Source organism: Rana temporaria, chromosome 5 (genome assembly GCF_905171775.1).
Source record: "Rana temporaria chromosome 5, aRanTem1.1, whole genome shotgun sequence".
Lineage (NCBI taxonomy): Eukaryota > Metazoa > Chordata > Amphibia > Anura > Ranidae > Rana > Rana temporaria.
Window position 1 is genome coordinate 417681802 of NC_053493.1, and position 12605 is coordinate 417694406.

At 47.4% G+C, this 12605-nt stretch overlaps 1 non-coding gene across 1 annotated transcript; it reads right to left on the bottom strand.

Moving 5' to 3' along the window:
- Positions 1 to 554: 554 nt before the first annotated feature.
- Positions 555 to 626, bottom strand: TRNAG-UCC. The gene has a single exon. It is a non-coding gene; the product is annotated as a tRNA-Gly (tRNA).
- Between the last annotated feature and the right edge of the window lie 11979 nt (positions 627 to 12605).

Consider the following 12605-nt stretch of genomic DNA (forward strand, 5'->3'; position numbering starts at 1 on the left):
GTCGCAAGGACGTCATTTGCTTCAAAGTGAACGTGAATGGCGTCCAGCGCCATTCACGAATCACTTACGCAAATTACGTAAAATTCGAACGTCGCGACGCGGGAACGACGGGTATACTTTAGCATTGGCTGCCCCTGCTATTAGAAGGGGCAGCCTTACGCTAAACACGCCGTACGAAAACGACGTAAATTGCGTACGCAGGGCTCGCGCAACATTGTGAATCGGTGTTAGTATGCAATTTGCATACTATACGCTGAGCACAATGGGAGCGCCCCCTAGCGGTCATGGCTAGAATGCAGCCTAAGATATGCGTGGCATAAGAGCCTTATGCCACGCAGATTTTAGGCTGAAGTCGGCGTTACGATGTTCCTGAATCAGGAGCACTCGTTACACCGGGGCAAGTAAGCAATTGCGCTGTGTAACCTATGGTTACACAGGCGCAATTTCTACTTGAATCTGGGCCATTCTCTTCATTCTTTATTCCACCACTAATATATACTCCGCATTGACCTTGTATAGCGCCTTTCTCTCTGAGGACTCCAAGTATTGGAGATGGCGTTGGACGGGAATCGAACCCGGGTCAGCTGCTTGGAAGGCAGCTATGCTCACCACTGCACCACCAACGCAAAAGTAGCATGTCTTTGTAGTGTGGGAGGAAACCGAAGTACCCGGAGGAAACCCACGCAAGCACAGGGAGAACATGCAAACTCCATGCAGATAGTGTCCTGGTCAGAATCTGAAACAAGGACCCCAGTGATGCAAGGCTCACCACTAAGCCTCTGTGCTGCCCATATGCAGCCTCTGTTCTCTAAGGCCCACCCCCACTGAGCGGGGTAAATCACTTATGTTCACTCAAAGTGCCTTCAGAAGAAATCCAAACTTATCCTAAACTACAATCTATAACACTCCTATAATAAAACACACCCAAATAACAATAAAGAGGGGTACAGTGGTCCCCAAATTAGCAACACAATGGAGCTAAATATTCCATTCACCCTTAAGCCTCATTCACATAGGGGGTATTAATCCGTACCCCATGGGATGGGCATGTTTACCGGAATGGGGGATGCACAGGTGTTTCCAGCATCCCGTGTAGGCAGTTCCATTGCTGTCAACTGGGGTGCAATGGCTGTACCCAATGTGACATCTGTGTGGGTGCCGGTGCACGGCCCCGAACGCACCCGCGCAACTACACCCACATGGATGTCCTTTTTGGGGTTAACGCAGCCCCCACGAAGGGTACAGATTCATACACCCCGTGTGAGTAAGGCCTTGGACTTCTGCATGAAGGACCTCACTGACGGGAAGAGTTCTCATTTCTCCATCAGAGAAAGCCTTAAGAAAGCTGGAAAGACTTCTCTGACCTCTGAAGACAAAAAGAGTTCCAACCTCCACTCATAGTTAGTCCAACACACGCCTCAAAAACATACCGGCCTCCAACCTCCCCTTATAGCCGGTCCAACACACGCCTCAAAAACATACAAGCCTTCAACCTCCCCTTATAGCCGGTCCAACACACGCCTCAAAAACATACCGGCCTCCAACCTTGCCTTATAGCCGGTCCAACACACGCCTCAAAAACATACCAGCCTTCAATCTCCCCTTATAGCTGGTCCAACACACGCCTCCAAAACATACCGGCCTCCAACCTCCCCTTATAGCTGGTCCAACACACGCCTCTAAAACCTACCGGCCTCCAAACTTCACAACATAATCAATTACTTTATGTTGATTGACAATACATAGATCAAACATATCACCTGTAAAAACGTGCTTGAGATGTTGGTGGTAAACAACGTGCTAGGTCCGGGGGGGAACCAAACCAAGTCCTCCAAAAGCTGCCTCATATCCAAAAGTTGCCAAGAGTGTAAATGTAGACATTATGCTTTAAGGTTAATCAAAAATATCACATTCTAAAGGGAAAAGTAGAACAAGGGGAGGTGGAGTATGGAAGAGGGAGAGAGGGAGGAAAGTAGGGGGGATGGAAAGTTGCAGGTAAGGAAGGGGTGTGGGGGTTCCCCCAAACCCTCACCCCCTTCTTCCTCCAACCTCCCCCCCCCCCTTTCCTCCCTATCTCCCTCTTCCATACTCCCCCTTTGTTCTACCTTTCCCTTTAGAGTGTTATATTTTTGATTAACATTAAAGCTTAATGTCTACATTTACACTCTTTTGGAGGGCTTGGTTCGGTTCCCCCCGGGCCTAGCAGGTCGTTTACCACCAACATCTCAGGCACTTTTTACAGGTGATTATGTTTGGATGATGTATTGTCGAGCCTTAAAGCTTCTGCAGAAGCTGCAGAAAGCTAAATAGAGGGCTGATGGGAAGACCCTCCTGTTGCTGGAGTGGCAGCCGCCACCATTGTAGGAACCTGTGTTGATACAGCCGTACCTGGTCCCTGGGTGGGTTCCTCAGACTTTTTGTTGAGTCTTCTTCTAGGAACAGTCAGTCAATTGTCTTGTTTGTCCAATTACATTGATAGTTGGTGATTCAGAAGTTCCAAAAATGAAAAAAAAAAAAAAAGGAGTGGCAGCTGCCACCAGTGTAGGGACCTGTGTTGGTACAGCTGTACCTGGTCCCTGGGAGGGTTCCTCAGACTTTTTGTTGAGTCTTCTTCTAGGAACAGTCAATTGTCTTGTTTGTCCAATTACATTGATAGTTGGTGATTCAGAAGTTCCAAAAATGAAAAAAAAAAAAAAAAAAGGAGTGGCAGCTGCCACCAGTGTAGGGACCTGTGTTGGTACAGATGTACCTGGTCCCTGAGAGGGTTCCTCAGACTTTCCACAGAGTCTTATAACACTCTATCCCCACACACAAAACTTGAACTATGCTGAAAAGATAATGTGGCACTCCTGTTGGTGAAGATAGCTGGTGGTATTGCTCTCTTGAAGACAGGTGCTGATGAGAATCTTTCAAGAGATTGATGACGTGGTGGACTCCGGTGATGATGGCTTGACTTGAAGATCTTCTCCCTCATGTTCACTAGCAAATCATCTTCTGATCCCTCCTCCTCGACTCCTAGTTTGACATTTCTTCCAACGTTCTGGCCATCTTCTTTCCCAAAAAAGCTGCACCTCTCCCATTTAGGTGCAATCCGTCAGGGCTATAAAGATGGTAACCGACTGAAAAGTCAGCCCAGTTCGGCATGAAGCCAAACCCCTCCTCCCTGCAGTAGCTCCTCAGCCACATGTTAAGCTCCCTAAGCTCCTGCTGCCTCTCTGGTGTGGCTCCCCTTCTTCCTCCAACCCCCCCCCCCTTTCCTCCCTATCTCCCTCTTCCATAATCCCCCTTTGTTCTACCTTTCCCTTTAGAGTGTTATATTTTTGATTAACCTTAAAGCTTAATGTCTACATTTACACTCTTGGCAACTTTTGGAGGGCTTGGTTCGGTTCAGGCCTCCCCTCAGACCACCGTCCAGAGCACTGTGTGCATTACAGGCCTCCCCTTAGACCACCATCCAGAGCTACACAGTGCGACGTGGCCACTCCACCAGAGTGCGACCGCGACGTGGCCACTCCCCCAGAGTGCGACCGCGATTTGGCCACTCCCCCAGAGTGCGACCGCGATGTGGCCACTCCTCCAGAGTGCGACCGCGACGTGACAGCTGGGTTCTCCCCAGCCACATCCAACAATTTGTCCATCTGATGTACAATGTCCCGAACACGAGCACCCGGTAAACAACATACTGTTCTGTAAGAGCAGTCTTTGTGACAGATTTCCCTCTCTGTCCTTCTAATTATTGAGTCCCCTACCACCAGTATCTTCATGTTTTTTGCTGTAACTTTGCCCCCATCTTCACTGGAGGAGATGTTCCCAAGGTTCCTCTGGCATTTTGGCGGAGTCTCATCTTGAACGTCACATTCTGGGTGAGTCTCAGCGTGAGTCACATTCTGGTGGGTTCTCAAAGTGAGCTTCACATTCTGGTGGAGCATCAACCTGAATTTCTTCCAGCTTTTTGGTCACCTTCTCTCCCAATAGAGCGGCACCCTGCTCATTTAAGTGCAGTCCGTCCCTGCTATAGAGCCGGTAATTTACCGAAGAGTCAAACCCCTCCTCCCTGCACCAGTTTCTCAGCCATTTGTTGAGTACCATAAGCTCCTGCTGCCTCTCTGGTGTGGCTCGAGGTACAGGCAGTATTTCTAAAAATATTGCCCTGGGGGACCCTTTTTTCAATATAGCCCCTAAGTCTCTGAAATCATTTTGTAGGACGCTCCATCTTTTTCGAACTTTGTCATTGGTACCAATATATACCATGACAGCTGGGTCCACTCCAGCCCCATCCAACAATCTGTCCATGCAATCTACAATGTTCCGAACCTGGGCGCCCGGCAAACAACATACTGTCCGGCGATACCGGTCTTTGTGACAGATTGCCCTCTGTATCCTTCCAATTACTGAATCCCCTACCAGTAGTATATGCCTATCCTTTCTTGTAACCTTGCCCCCATCTTCACTGGAGACATTCCCCTGGAATTTTGGTGGAGTATCAACGTGAACGTCGCATGCTGGTGGATTCTCTGTGTGGAAGTCACACTCTGGAGGAGTGGCCACGTCGCGGTCGCACTCTGGTGGAGTGGCCACGTCAGGGTCGCACTCTGGTGGAGTGGCCACGTCAGGGTCGCACTCTGGAGGAGTGGCCACGTCGCGGTCGCACTCTGGAGGAGTGGCCACGTCGCGGTCGCACTCTGGTGGAGTGGCCATGTCGCGGTCGCACTCTGGTGGAGTGGCCATGTCGCGGTCGCACTCTGGAGGAGTTGCCACATCGCGGTCGCACTCTGGAGGAGTGGCCATGTCGCGGTCGCACTCTGGAGGAGTTGCCACATCGCGGTCGCACTCTGGAGGAGTGGCCACGTCACGGTCGCACTCTGGAGGAGTGGCCACGTCGCGGTCGCACTCTGGAGGAGTAGCCACGTCGCATTGTGTAGCTCTGGATGGTGGTCTGAGGGGAGGCCTGTAATGTACACAGCGCTCTGGACGGTGGTCTGAGGGTAGGCCTGTAATGTACACAGTGCTCTGGACGGTGGTCTGAGGGGAGGCCTGTAATCCACACAGTTCTCTGGATGGTGGTCTGAGGGGAGGCCTGTAATCCACACATTGCTATTCCAGCATGACAATGGACCCAAAACACACAACCAAGGCAACAAAGGAGTGCCTCAAGAAAAAGCACATTAAGGTCCTGGGAGTGGCCTATCCAGTCTCCAGACCTTAATCCCATAGAAAATCTGTGGAGGGAGCTGAAGGTTCGAGTCGCCAAACATCAGCCTGGAAACCTTAATGTCTTGGAGAGGATCTGCAAAGAGGACAAAATCCCTCCTGAGATGTGTGAGAACCTGGAGGCCAACTCCAAGAAACGTCTGACCTCTGTGATCGCCAACAAGGGTTTCTCCACCGAGTACCGAGTCATGTTTTGTGAAGGGTTCAAATACTTATTTCACTCGTTAAAATGCAGTTTATAACTTTTTTTGAAATGCGTTTTTTCTGGATATTTTTGTTGTTATTTTGTCTCTCGCTGTTATAATAACCCGACCAATAAAATTATAGACTGATAATTTTTTTGTCAGTGGGAAAAAAACGTACGAAATCTGCAGGGGGGGGTCAAATACTTTTTCCCCTCTCACTGTGTGCTGTATGAATGTTTCTCATTGATTAAAAAACAAGACCACATTTGGCCACTAGATGGTGGTAGACATTACAGGAACGTCCTATGATACTTAGCACCATCTAGTGGCCCAATATGATATTGATGAAGAACATTCAATCAGCTACTTTAAAGCTGGAGTTCACCCATTTATAACATTTTTCCCCTTTTCCCCTTAGCTTCCTGCTCGTTCGGTCTAGGGGAATCGGCTATTTGTATTAAAATATGATCCGTACTTACCCGTTTTCGAGCTGCATCTTCTTCCGTCGCTTCCGGGTATGGGTCTTCGGGAGCGGGCGTTCCTTCTTGATTGACAGTCTTCCGAGAGGCTTCCGACGGTCGCATCCATCGCGTCACTCGTAGCCGAAAGAAGCCGAACGTCGGTGCGGCTCTATACTGCGCCTGCGCACCGACGTTCGGCTTCTTTCGGAAAATCGTGACGCGATGGATGCGACCGTCGGAAGCCTCTCGGAAGCCTGTCAATCAAGAAGGAACGCCCATTCCCGAAGCCCATACCCGGAAGCGACGGAGAGGATGCGTCTCGTAAACGGGTAAGTACTGCACATATTTTAAAACAAATAGCCGATTCCCCTAGAGAAAACGAGCAGGAATCTAAGGGGGAAAAGTGCCCTCTAAGGGTGAACCCCCGCTTTAACCACTTCCATACCAGACACATACGCACCTTCCCGCCCAAGCCAATTTTCAGCTTTCAGCACTGTCGCACTTTGAATGGCAATTGCGCGGTCATGCTACACTGTACCCAAACAAAATTGGCGTCCTTTTTCCCCCACAAATAGAGCTTTCTTTTGGTGGTATTTGATCACCTCTGCGATTTTTTTTTTTTGCGCAACAACGAAAAAAAGACAGAAAATTTTGAAAAAAAAATAAGTTTTTCTTTTTTTCTGTTAATTTTTTTGTAAATAAGTTTTTCTCTTTCAATTACGGGCACTGATATGGCGGCACTGATGGGCACCGATGAGATGGCACTGATGGACATCGATGAGGTAGTACTGACGGGCACAGATGAGGTGGCACTGATTGGCGGCGCTGGTATACGGCACTGATGGGCACTCATAGGCGGCACTGATGGGCACACATAGGCGGCACTGATGGGCACACATAGGCGGCACTGATGGGCACTCATGGGCGGCACTGGCCACTCATAGGTGGCACAGATGGGCACTCATGGGCGGCACTTATGGGTGGCACTGATGGATACTTATGGGTGGCACAGATGGGCACTGATAGGTGGGCACTGGGCATGGATAGGCACTGTGGCATGGCACTGATGAACACTGTGGGGTGGCACTGATGGACACTGGGGTGGCACTGATGGACACTGTGGGGCAGCACTGATTTTCCCAGGTTGCCAGTCAGTGCCCATTTGTGGGCACTGATTGGCATCTTTTTTTTTTTTTGCAGGCTTTTTTTATTTTGTTTGGCCCACCCTGGTGGTCCAGTGTGGGCTTCCCTGGTGGTCCATGTGGCGATCCGAGGAGGGGCTGCGCTGATAAACAATCAGCGCGAACCCCCCCTGTCAGGAGAGCCGCCAATCGGCTCTCCTCTACTCGCATCTGTCAGACGCCAGTGAGGAAGAGCCATCAACGGCTCTTCCTGTTTACATCGTGATCAGCCGTGATTGGACCCGGCTGATCACGTGGTAAAGAGTCTCCGCCGGAGGCTCTTTACCGAGATCGGAGATGCAGGGTGTCAGACTGAAACCCTGCATCACCGATCGCCGCGCTGCGCGCCCCCACGGGCGCGCGCGGCATGAAATCCTGCAGGACGTCCAGGAACGTCCTGTCAGGATTTCAAAACCACTTCCCGGACGTAAATCGGCCATAGGCCGGGCGGGAAGTGGTTAATGATACAATCTTTTCTCTGGTTACTTGTGTACTTATTTTATTTATTTATTATTAATTATTTGTTATTAATATTGTGTCTTTTCTATGGCCTCCCCTCTCTCCAGCCGAATTGACGTATATTTTGGACGGGGAGGTGAAGAATTACATTTTCTGCAGGTTTTTTTAATTTCTATCTGTGACCCCCATCGGAGGGATTTCCCCCTCAATTCCTTTCCCTGTGACACCCATCAGGGTGCGGGTGTCACCAGGACTGGAAGGCAGAATAGAAACACGGTCAGAGGTTCTGCTCGTCCCCCAAATGTGTTACTGTCTATATGTCCAATGAGCTTCATACAGCTGTGTGTGTAATCTGAGCTTCATACAGCTGTGTTTGTAATCTGAGCTTCATACAGCTGTGTTTGTAATCTGAGCTTCATACAGCTGTGTTTGTAATCTGAGCTCCATACAGCTGTGTGTGTAATCTGAGCTCCATACAGCTGTGTGTGTAATCTGAGCTTCATACGGCTGTGTGTGTAATCTGAGATCCATACAGCTGTGTTTGTAATCTGAGCTTCATACAGCTGTGTGTGTAATATGAGCTTCATACAGCTGTGTGTGTAATCTGAGCTCCATACAGCTGTGTGTGTAATCTGAGCTTCATACGGCTGTGTGTGTAATCTAAGCTTCATACGGCTGTGTGTGTAATCTGAGCTTCATACAGCTGTGTGTGTAATCTGAGCTCCATACAGCTGTGTGTGTAATCTGAGCTTCATACAGCTGTGTTTGTAATCTGAGCTTCATACAGCTGTGTTTGTAATCTGAGCTCCATACAGCTGTGTGTGTAATCTGAGCTTCATACAGCTGTGTGTGTAATCTGAGCTCCATACAGCTGTGTGTGTAATCTGAGCTTCATACGGCTGTGTGTGTAATCTGAGCTTCATACGGCTGTGTGTGTAATCTGAGATCCATACAGCTGTGTTTGTAATCTGAGCTTCATACAGCTGTGTGTGTAATATGAGCTTCATACAGCTGTGTGTGTAATCTCAGCTTCATACAGCTGTGTGTGTAATCTCAGCTTCATACAGCTGTGTGTGTAATCTGAGCTTCATACGGCTGTGTGTGTAATCTGAGCTTCATACAGCTGTGTGTGTAATCTCAGCTTCATACAGCTGTGTGTGTAATCTGAGCGCCATACGGCGGTGTGTAATCTGAGCTTCATAAACTGTGTGTAATATGAGCTTCATACAGCTGTGTGTGTAATCTGAGCTTCATAAACTGTGTTTTGTAATCTGAGCTTCATACAGCTGTGTGTGTAATCTGAGCTTCATACGACTGTGTGTGTAATCTCAGCTTCATACAGCTGTGTTTGTAATCTGAGCTTCATACAGCTGTGTGTGTAATATGAGCTTCATACAGCTGTGTGTGTAATCTGAGCTCCATACAGCTGTGTGTGTAATCTGAGCTTCATACGGCTGTGTGTGTAATCTAAGCTTCATACGGCTGTGTGTGTAATCTGAGCTTCATACAGCTGTGTGTGTAATCTGAGCTCCATACAGCTGTGTGTGTAATCTGAGCTTCATACAGCTGTGTTTGTAATCTGAGCTTCATACAGCTGTGTTTGTAATCTGAGCTCCATACAGCTGTGTGTGTAATCTGAGCTTCATACAGCTGTGTGTGTAATCTGAGCTTCATACGGCTGTGTGTGTAATCTGAGATCCATACAGCTGTGTTTGTAATCTGAGCTTCATACAGCTGTGTGTGTAATCTCAGCTTCATACAGCTGTGTGTGTAATCTCAGCTTCATACAGCTGTGTGTGTAATCTGAGCTTCATACGGCTGTGTGTGTAATCTGAGCTTCATACAGCTGTGTGTGTAATCTCAGCTTCATACAGCTGTGTGTGTAATCTGAGCTTCATACAGCTGTGTGTGTAATCTCAGCTTCATACAGCTGTGTGTGTAATCTGAGCGCCATACGGCGGTGTGTAATCTGAGCTTCATAAACTGTGTGTAATATGAGCTTCATACAGCTGTGTGTGTAATCTGAGCTTCATAAACTGTGTTTTGTAATCTGAGCTTCATACGGCTGAGTGTGTAATCTGAGCTTCATACAGCTGTGTGTGTAATCTGAGCTTCATACGGCTGTGTGTGTAATCTGAGCGCCATACGGCTGTGTGTGTAATCTCAGCTTCATACAACTGCGTGTGTAATCTGAGCTTCATACGGCTGTGTGTGTAATCTGAGCTTCATACAGCTGTGTGTGTAATCTGAGCTTCATACAGATGTGTGTGTAATCTGAGCTTTATACAGCTGTGTGTGTAATCTCAGCTTTATACAGCTGTGTGTGTAATCTGAGCTTCATACGGCTGTGTGTGTAATCTAAGCTTCATACGGCTGTGTGTGTAATCTGAGCTTCATACAGCTGTGTGTGTAATCTGAGCTCCATACAGCTGTGTGTGTAATCTCAGCTTCATACAGCTGTGTTTGTAATCTGAGCTTCATACAGCTGTGTTTGTAATCTGAGCTTCATACAGCTGTGTTTGTAATCTGAGCTTCATACAGCTGTGTGTGTAATCTGAGCTTCATACGACTGTGTGTGTAATCTCAGCTTCATACAGCTGTGTGTGTAATCTGAGCTTCATACAGCTGCGTGTGTAATCTGAGCTTCATACAGCTGTGTGTGTAATCTGAGCGCCATACGGCTGTGTGTGTAATCTGAGCTTCATACGGCTGTGTGTGTAATCTGAGCTTCATACGGCTGTGTGTGTAATCTGAGCTTCATACGGCTGTGTGTGTAATCTGAGCTTCATACAGCTGTGTGTGTAATCTGAGCTTCATACAGATGTGTGTGTAATCTGAGCTTCATACAGCTGTGTGTGTAATCTGAGCTTCATACAGCTGTGTGTGTAATCTGAGCGCCATACGGCGGTGTGTAATCTGAGCTTCATACAGCTGTGTGTGTAATCTGAGCGCCATACGGCGGTGTGTAATCTGAGCTTCATAAACTGTGTGTGTAATCTGAGCTCCATACAGCTGTGTGTGTAATCTGAGCTTCATAAACTGTGTGTGTAATCTGAGCTTCATACAGCTGTGTTTGTAATCTGAGCTTCATACAGCTGTGTGTGTAATCTCAGCTTCATACAGCTGTGTGTGTAATCTGAGCTTCATACAGCTGTGTGTGTAATCTGAGCTTCATACAGCTGTGTGTGTAATCTGAGCTTCATACGGCTGTGTGTGTAATCTCAGCTTCATACAGCTGTGTGTGTAATCTGAGCTCCATACAGCTGTGTGTGTAATCTGAGCTTCATACAGCTGTGTTTGTAATCTGAGCTTCATACAGCTGTGTTTGTAATCTGAGCTCCATACAGCTGTGTGTGTAATCTGAGCTTCATACAGCTGTGTGTGTGTAATCTGAGCTTCATACGGCTGTGTGTGTAATCTGAGATCCATACAGCTGTGTTTGTAATCTGAGCTTCATACAGCTGTGTGTGTAATATGAGCTTCATACAGCTGTGTGTGTAATCTCAGCTTCATACAGCTGTGTGTGTAATCTGAGCTTCATACGGCTGTGTGTGTAATCTGAGCTTCATACAGCTGTGTGTGTAATCTCAGCTTCATACAGCTGTGTGTGTAATCTGAGCTTCATACAGCTGTGTGTGTAATCTCAGCTTCATACAGCTGTGTGTGTAATCTGAGCGCCATACGGCGGTGTGTAATCTGAGCTTCATAAACTGTGTGTAATATGAGCTTCATACAGCTGTGTGTGTAATCTCAGCTTCATACAGCTGTGTGTGTAATCTGAGCGCCATACGGCGGTGTGTAATCTGAGCTTCATAAACTGTGTGTAATATGAGCTTCATACAGCTGTGTGTGTAATCTGAGCTTCATAAACTGTGTTTTGTAATCTGAGCTTCATACAGCTGTGTGTGTAATCTGAGCTTCATACGACTGTGTGTGTAATCTCAGCTTCATACAGCTGTGTGTGTAATCTGAGCGCCATACGGCTGAGTGTGTAATCTGAGCTTCATACAGCTGTGTGTGTAATCTGAGCTTCATACGGCTGTGTGTGTAATCTGAGCTTCATACGGCTGTGTGTGTAATCTCAGCTTCATACAGCTGTGTGTGTAATCTGAGCTTCATACAGCTGTGTGTGTAATCTCAGCTTCATACAGCTGTGTGTGTAATCTGAGCGCCATACGGCGGTGTGTAATCTGAGCTTCATAAACTGTGTGTAATATGAGCTTCATACAGCTGTGTGTGTAATCTCAGCTTCATACAGCTGTGTGTGTAATCTGAGCGCCATACGGCGGTGTGTAATCTGAGCTTCATACAGCTGTGTGTGTAATCTGAGCTTCATAAACTGTGTTTTGTAATCTGAGCTTCATACAGCTGTGTGTGTAATCTGAGCTTCATACGACTGTGTGTGTAATCTCAGCTTCATACAGCTGTGTTTGTAATCTGAGCTTCATACAGCTGTGTGTGTAATCTGAGCGCCATACGGCTGAGTGTGTAATCTGAGCTTCATACAGCTGTGTGTGTAATCTGAGCTTCATACGGCTGTGTGTGTAATCTGAGCTTCATACAGCTGTGTGTGTAATCTGAGCTTCATACGGCTGTGTGTGTAATCTGAGCTTCATACGGCTGTGTGTGTAATCTGAGCTTCATACAGCTGTGTGTGTAATCTCAGCTTCATACAACTGCGTGTGTAATCTGAGCTTCATACGGCTGTGTGTGTAATCTGAGCTTCATACAGCTGTGTGTGTAATCTGAGCTTCATACGGCTGTGTGTGTAATCTGAGCTTCATACGGCTGTGTGTGTAATCTGAGCTCCATACAGCTGTGTGTGTAATCTGAGCTTCATAAACTGTGTGTGTAATCTCAGCTTCATACAGCTGTGTGTGTAATCTCAGCTTCATACAGCTGTGTGTGTAATCTGAGCTTCATACAGCTGTGTTTGTAATCTGAGCTTCATACAGCTGTGTGTGTAATCTCAGCTTCATACAGCTGTGTTTGTAATCTGAGCTTCATACAGCTGTGTGTGTAATATGAGCTTCATACAGCTGTGTGTGTAATCTGAGCTTCATACAGCTGTGTGTGTAATCTCAGCTTCATACAGCTGTGTGTGTAAT